Source organism: Toxotes jaculatrix, chromosome 22 (assembly GCF_017976425.1).
Source record: "Toxotes jaculatrix isolate fToxJac2 chromosome 22, fToxJac2.pri, whole genome shotgun sequence".
Classification (NCBI taxonomy): Eukaryota; Metazoa; Chordata; class Actinopteri; family Toxotidae; genus Toxotes; species Toxotes jaculatrix.
In genome coordinates, this window is record NC_054415.1 from 13,618,912 (window position 1) to 13,627,316 (window position 8,405).

The following is an 8,405-nucleotide window of genomic DNA, read 5'->3' on the forward strand; positions in this document are numbered from 1 at the left end:
CTCCCTGGGGGCTGTGTTGAGTTTCAGCCGCACCCTTGCCATTGTGGAGTGAAACCATGGCAGCCTCTACTACAACCTTTTCTTGTCATAAATACGACAGGAAGCAGCCAGTCTTCCAGCTGCTGGGCCTGCCTCCCTACCAGCTGACCCTCTCAAGCTCCCTGAAACCGGATATCGTTCTGTTGTTGACTAGAGAACACACACAACTACAGGGGATGACAACTGACAGAAACTTTTATTGTGAAGACTTTAAACACAAACTTATTGCGTATTTTATTGTTTTATTTTGTAATTGTTCTGGTACTACAGTGTTGGATTACAGTGTTACTGTGTTGGTGTGCACATTAGAGTTCAGTGAACTGCAGGTTTTCCTCTACAAACACAATGTTCAACCACTATGCCCTCACTGACCTGATAGCCTGCTAATCAGTAACAGTGGGTCAGATAAATGGTGCTTTATTAACAACAGGTTTTGGGTGGATTCTTTATTAAAAACCAAACCAAAGATGCAGCTTGCAAAGCAAAAATGGACAACATATGAAAACAAATTGAGTCCCCCATCCTGTGTCTTTGAGTCATTTATGAATGACTCAGGGGTGATAAGTTCAATAAACACTTATTTTGTTTGCTTCCTGTAAAGCAAGAAAGCACTCTTCAGACAGCACTGAACCACTCTATGGTCAGCTTTTCATGGCAGCTACACAGGTGTAATTAATAACATCAACGAAGGCTGTACTGTATAAGTGTCCTTGTTTCAGGCCCTTGCTGAATGGAACAGAGCCACTGTTAATATCAATAGCCTAACACCTGTTAGTCCTACTGGATCGCAGACACACAGCAAACACAGTGCACACAGTGTTGAATCCAAATCTGCTAAAAAAGATTTCAAGGCAGAGCACACTCATATCAATACATTATGAAAAGTCCTGAAAAGTAAAGACTAAACAAAGCAAAGTGATGAAGCCTTTATCACACAGGGGTCAAGGCATGGAAACACAGCAGCAGCTGATAACATTAATGGGTTAGCTATTAATGTTAGCAGCTACAGCTGTGTTTACCCATCTGCAACACACAATCTGTCCCACATCCATATCATATGTGAACTGATGCTGTGCTTTACACTGAAGAATAACAAACCAAAGCTGCACTTTAACAGACATATCCTTTGGTGCATGTCTTATGTCATCAAAGTCTTCAAGTATAATCATCAAGTATAATCACTCCATAAAATGATACTGAGTCCTTTAGAAAGAGTGAACAAGGAGCTCACACAGCCCTGCTCCAGCCGGCTCTCATCCTTTAAACACAAGTGCCACCTAGTGATCGAGTGGTGAACTTAAAACACTGCCCCCTCTTTTTAACAGCATTGATGACTGGTTGGGAGTTAAAGACAGCAACAGGATCTGGCCCCTCAGTCCCCCCTCAGCCTCCGCTCACTTCTCCCTGACCAGGTTTGTTCCATCTGTCCACCAGATGTCCCTGGACTTTTTTGCTCCCCACTGCAATCTGCAATCACCTGATCTTCCCAGCCTCCTCACACACCTGTAACTAGTTTTTGCATCACACCACTAATTAAAACATCCTTATTCACCAGCTCCGTGTCTCTCTAACCCACGTGTTGTGATTTGTGGCCTGCTGTCCTGTTTACCTGCCAGAAAGCCTGTTATCTTCCGTCAAAGCTACTTCACTGTATTAGTCTGTCTTTGTGTCTCTGTGTGGGTCTTCCCTGCTTGTGCTGTTACAGCAACCTTGACAGTATTGGGCCAGAATACTAATACAATGACTTGGCTTCTCACAGGACCTGAGCCTGAACATATATATTTTTTCCCGTGGAGGGTGGGAGGAGCTGGAATTTATATGTCCCTACTTGAGAAGCTGCTTTTTCAAAGGCACACTTTACTGGAACACACACAATAAATTCCAGTAAATTCACCAGGCAAGAATAATTATCTTTTATTCAGCAGTGCAACTGAGCTGCAGGATAAGATCTTTAAAGACCAAAGGTATTCCAGAGCCAGAAGACAATGCTGCTGATGATGATCCAGATTGTGAATTGTCCTCTGAAGAGGACTCAGGGAAAAGATTTGTTCCACAACCTCCTCTACATGTAATAGAAAGACAGTGCAGAAATTGTCCACCAGAGACATGGGGGATATGGAAATGTGCAGATGCTGGATAAAGGTCACCGTCACCACAGCACAGCCAGGACTGGCTGCCAGCTTCCACTGTAATCTTATTGGTTCCAGGGCCTACAAGATTTGCTGCTGCTCATATTCATGACATTAAACCAGCCTTTAATATATTTCCTACTGTGTGATTATCTGGAGCCAGGACTTTAAATCAGCATACAAGCCTATAATATCATTATATGCGCAAAGATTGCAACTGAGGAGACCCAGGAAATGGACCCGTTTTCAAATCATATAAAAATAATGTTTGCTATGTTTTGATAAATTTATAGAGAGCTCATTTATTAAAACACTATTTAGGTGCACAAATGACCTTGCTCCATGATACCATCTGTTAGCGGATTAAAAATATATATATTATGGCAAAAGAACAGCTGTCAGAGGAGCAACAAGTGGGAACTTTAGAGCTCTGAGGCACAGAGCAGCGTTTGCTCAGTCGTCTTTTCCCTGAAACGTGAATACATCAAACACTCTGCAACAGAGATGTGACCAATGAATGAGATTTGAATGGATCTGTTCGTCAAATACTGTATACAAGTTCTGTATAATCACACTCATCCCTTCATATATGTACCTGCATGTCAATACACACACAATTATGCACAATAAGCACACACACACAGACATGAATATATATATAGACCCAGTCTGTTTCATGTGTTCTGTTGTTTTTACCCTGAAGCCATTTCATTTAAAAGCCTAACGTGGGATGGGGGCTGCAAATTAGGTTCAGATTAAACCTAAAGACTCTCTGCTGTTTTAGGAGCCTCAAGATCAAACTGATACACTGGATATGATACTGTGGCCATGACTATACCAGACAATAGAATGAACAAACCAGAAGACCAACAAAGGTTTAAATAATTTCATACTGTATCGTGTCATGATTCACCTCAATGACCCTAACAACAGACCTGGTAAAGATCTCACAAGTTATTAATGGCATTGAGTTGGCCTTGTTGAGTTAATACATTATCCTTTAGGTCAGTCTGACCTGCAACATATTAGAGCTTCAGACAGCTAACCAAAACATGGACTAAAATGTGCTGTCATTTGTTGTATGTATGCACTATAATGTGTTATTATACAAAAGACATTTGTATGTTACCTATAGGGAACAAGAACAAATTACATAAGCATAAGCTTTATTGAACTATTGTGTGTGTGTGTTTATGCTGTTTTGTATACTTTGTTTTTGGCTTGTGCATATGTGTAAAATGCAAAATAGCTTAGTCTATAAATACTGTTGCATTGGTCCACTGGTTACTGGTCTGTATTGTCCTTACAACATAAACATTAAAGAAATATATTAAACAGATTTAATATTCAGTTAAATGTATTTGACTTTTTGTATATATTGATATGTAATAAACAACAATCTCAGGAATAAGTAATACTACACTGACTGAAAATATTTTTAAAAGTTTAAATACACAAAACCTTTTTACAGTACCAAGTGTAGCTGTGCTGCATAACCTTGGCTGTATTAGGATCACTCATTACCACCCACTGCTCCCTCCCCTAATCTCCTAGCATGCATATTAGTCCAACTGTGACTGAATCCAGTTTAAAATCCCTCAACTGATCCTCCAAGTACAATATGTTCCTAACGAAATGAGGTGAATCCATCCCATCATTTGGACATGAGGCCTAACTGCCAGAAGATGGAGCCATTTTCCACCAAATGACTCAACTCCCCCCCCCCCCCCCCCCCCCGTTTCTTCAGTGACATCAACCTTAGGCGGGTAGGCTGCAGGGAGGTGTAAGGACTTGCATGCAGTTAGCGTCCCACTGGGATCTTTTGTCTGGGTGCTTGGAGGCAGCTTGGGCTACTGGCCCCATTTGCGCCATATGCCACGAGAGGCCTTGCTGTCACATCAGATGAGGACCTCTGTGTGATGGCGTAACTGACCACACTCACTGCACCCCATTCAGCACTTTTTAAATGCAGTTTAACTGGGTGGTTACAAAGAAAAAGAAAAGATTTTTTCAGATTTTAAGCTTACATGTGTACCTCTATGGCATTTATTCATGATATTACATATGTGATCTCAACTATAATTACTGATAATTGAGCACTCTATCAATTTAAGCATTTTCCACAGCTAAGCTCCATATGAATGGACATTCACTGAATGGACAGACTGCTGGGAATTAAGGCATAAGTAAAAAAAAAATTAAATCTCATATCAGAAAGAAGATTTTTTATCTATTTTATCTTTATTGCTATCTGCCTTTACATATCTTTGCCCAATGTTACTGCTCACTGAAATATCGTGCTTGACATACAGTATCTTCCGTATGTTATACCCATGTTTTTGGACTGATGTTTTGCTGTAAGCAACAGCATGCATCTATCACAAAGAAATTTCACAGTCAGGCAAAGCAGAAAATCCTTAGAATATTTCAAAAAGCATCCATTCACTGGCTAGAATAAGTCAATATTATTTTTTTGTTGGAGGGCAGTGCAAATGCTCATTATGACTGCTGTAGGGAGTGCACACAATATGAAGGCCATTTTCTAGGAACTTTTACTGTCATACCAGTACATTTACATGTTATGGCACAAAATTAGTACTTAGGTCCCAGGTTCTAGCAAAGCATTCATGATTTTACTTGACTACTTCAACAAGAATTCAACTTGAATTCCATTAATTTATTGTATTATTCAAACAAAAATGCAACTTTAGTCCTTCTTGTAAACATTTTGAGTAAATATGAATAGTAAATTGATCATTAGTAATTTAGCGACAAAAACTGAGATTTAAATAAAATAAAAGATAAAACGTTTCTTTCGTGCTTTCTCAGTTTGACAGTACACTTTTCCGATATTTGTTTATTTAAACACCTAAATGTTAAACTCCGCTGTGCAAATTACAGATGGGTTTCACCTTTAGCACATCATATGCAAATTTTACACAATCTCAAATATTATCATGAAATATTTGCAAAAAAATCTTTTTTGTATTTCACAAGGTGTGGCTGCATCAGACGGACACAAAACAACACAAACACAAACAAATAATTTCTTTTGTTTATTGTTATCAAGAAAAAAAATAGCAAAACTAAATTCTTGATGGTGTCAACATGTCAGTTCTCAACATTGTCGGTATCAAAGTTAATACAATACTTAGCAGAGCTCAATGTGCTATCACAGACAGTGAGGTGACCATGTATGAGTGCCAGCAGCACTCATACATCCCCAAACCATGATACTGCCTCCACCATGTTTGACAGTAGGTACTGTACATGCTGGAGATAATGCCTTACCTGGCTTTCTGCGTACCCTCACATTAGCACAAGGAGCATTAAGCTGGAATCTGAAGTCATCTGACCACAGAATCTTCTTCCAGTTCCTGACTGTCCAGATTAAGATTAAGATTAAAAGTTACTTTATTAATCCCTGTGGGGAAATTCGGTTGTAGCAGCAGTCACAAGGAACAATAAATACACTATATATAGGAAAAATAAACACGGAAGAGAAATACAATATATACAGGAGGGGGTCTTATATACACATACATACACACATAGCAGCAGACAATTGCACATACATATATTATAACAGATTTATAGCGCACCTGTTGCTGAAGCTCACGTGATGTCATTCGGTGGTTTTCCTTGCACATGCGGATCTGAAGACACTCTTGGACGCCCAGATCTTGGTTTGTCTTCCAAGCTGTTTATATTTCTGCAGTGTGTATCCAACTGCTGAAGGACTGCATCTGCAAACAAGTTCCTAGTTTTAGCCATTTTGAATCTGAAGAACTTTCAAATGTGCTGGATTTATATAGACACAAAGCACCCTAACAAAATTGTCTTCAATAAAAAGGATGATCTTCATTAGTGGGTCTGTGGTACCACACTATTTCTTAAGTATTTTTATGGAGCTAATCAATTTTAAGTTTTTAATGGCTGATTTTAGGATTGGTTTAGTATTGTGGCTGTACAAATTGCACTTGGAAACTTAAGAGTGATTGTTAATGCAATATATCACAAATGCATGGGGTGTCCGAAAACATATTTCTGTTTACTACCACTGTAGTAGCTAGAGAAAATCGGCAAATACGGGTAGCATGGTAACCAAAAGCATAACACAATTCGTTTTTTGGAGTTGCTTGATAACTGTGTAATATTAGGCACTAAAAAAAGCTAGCAAAGAGCTAAAATGCAACTCTGCCCTACGCTAACTAGCTAGGTAGCCGGTTAGCTACAAAAGTAACTTGCCTTAAACGATCCACACAACATCATATACCACTTTAATCCCTTTGCAGTAACAACTACTCAGTGTCTTGTGTTACATACAACTGAATGGCGACAACTGAAATATATGGTTTGCTCTGGAACCTTTTGTGTGAGCTGCTGACATTCAGAGGTAACCTCGTTAGCAATATTAGCAGTGTTAATAAGGGACTGAAATCTAACATGCTAATGTCAGCCGGCGGTTGAGCTAGCGTCCAAACCATGCACCTAGAACAATGACTTCTCCTATAAAGGGTGGTTGATATTGCTTGATAGCGACAAAAAACAGCAGGTTAAGTCTGCGTTAACGTGAGTTGTCACCTGGTAATTGGATTAACGCAAACTGCTCAGAACAGGTTCGTGTTAATTTCGCTAAGTTAGCTAACGTTTGCTAAGCTGGTAAGCTAGCTAGCTAGCGCACCACCGACTCGTTAGCTCAGAATTCGGTTGACGGGTGGGGAGTCCAAACAGGCGTGAGGTGAACTCCGGTGTGCCGCAGTTTGCAAAAAGAGCACTATTTTTGAAAACCACACGCAAGGACACGGACTTTTCCGCTGTCTAGTGTCAATTCCTCAAAATGGGGTCTGCTAACGTACGTCTCCGCCATTTTGTGACAGGTTTTTCATTGAGCAAAGGGGTACGTGTAATGGTTGAATGTAACCCCATCAAGAAGATATCCGCTTGGCAGTTAGAGGGAAAAGGGATCAGGAGTAATTTTCAACCATCCCGTGAGTTTTGAAGTGGTCACCAAGGGATAGGGACAGCTAACCACAGCGTTTACTAGTTTGGAGGAACAAATTGCTCTGTGCAAAAAAAAAAAAAAAAAAAATCACCAAACACTGCAGTGACCACATGTGAACCACGAAAAACTCTGACAACCAGCAATATAAACAGATGTTTTCAAAGAGGATTATAAGAGTTTTAAATCATGCATTTTGAAATGACATCTTAAATAGCACATTTACAGTCTAAAATTCCACCTAAGTCAACAGCATTGCAATATAAGTGGTACCACATGTTAAACTAAGCCAAATCAACCTCAGCATAGTATGCTGAACATACAAATATATATATTCCTTTGTGTTAAATAGAGTTACACTGGGGTGGAAACTGGAAATATCCTCTAATATATTGGGAACTCTGATATCATATTGTATAATGTCATATTGTTCAGTATGACAGGAGACACAAAGATGCCAAAATAATTTAAGTCACAATAAAATCTTTGTTGACTAAATATGACAGTCAGGCACATGACCACCACTGCAAGTAAATGATTCTCAGAAATGTTCACAAATGTCAAAAAATACTGGATGGAGTGATACTTTGGTGCATTAATAATGAAAAAGCTGATGGCCACCGGTAAACAATAATTACTCATATTCACACAAGTACTGATCTGGTAAAAAAAAAAAAAAAGTGGATTAAAAAAAAAAAAAAAAAACTTGCCATGGCAGTTGATTATATGATTTCCTGCAGTGCTGGTTTTAAGTGGCTGCACAATATGTTAAAATATATACTATATACTATATAATATACTGTGGTATTTGTATAATTATGAAATTGTTAGAGGGTGACTACAATTTTTGTTTCATTATGGAAAGGTATGAAATTTAACTAATTTTTAAGTCAGTGACAAATATATTAAGAGATTTTGTCAACCTGGAAAAACAGTATTTTACCTATAAAGTGTAGGGTTGCCCTCCATTACACGCCTTTTTGAGATAACAAGGGCGCTATGTTAATTAGTGTTATCCCCTCCCCCCACGGGACATTTCCAAGTACCTCCTGACCCGTTTTCCAAACAGAGAGACGAGTTGTCAGACGGTCCCTAAAAAAGAAAACAGTCTCTATTGTTCCAACACCCGCTCTGCTCTGGACGGTGCAGTGCCGCCTGTGGCCGTAGGGGGCGCTGCACGCATGGCAGGCCGGGCTCCGCGGCCTCCACATCTTTTTGTCTGAGAACTGGATCCC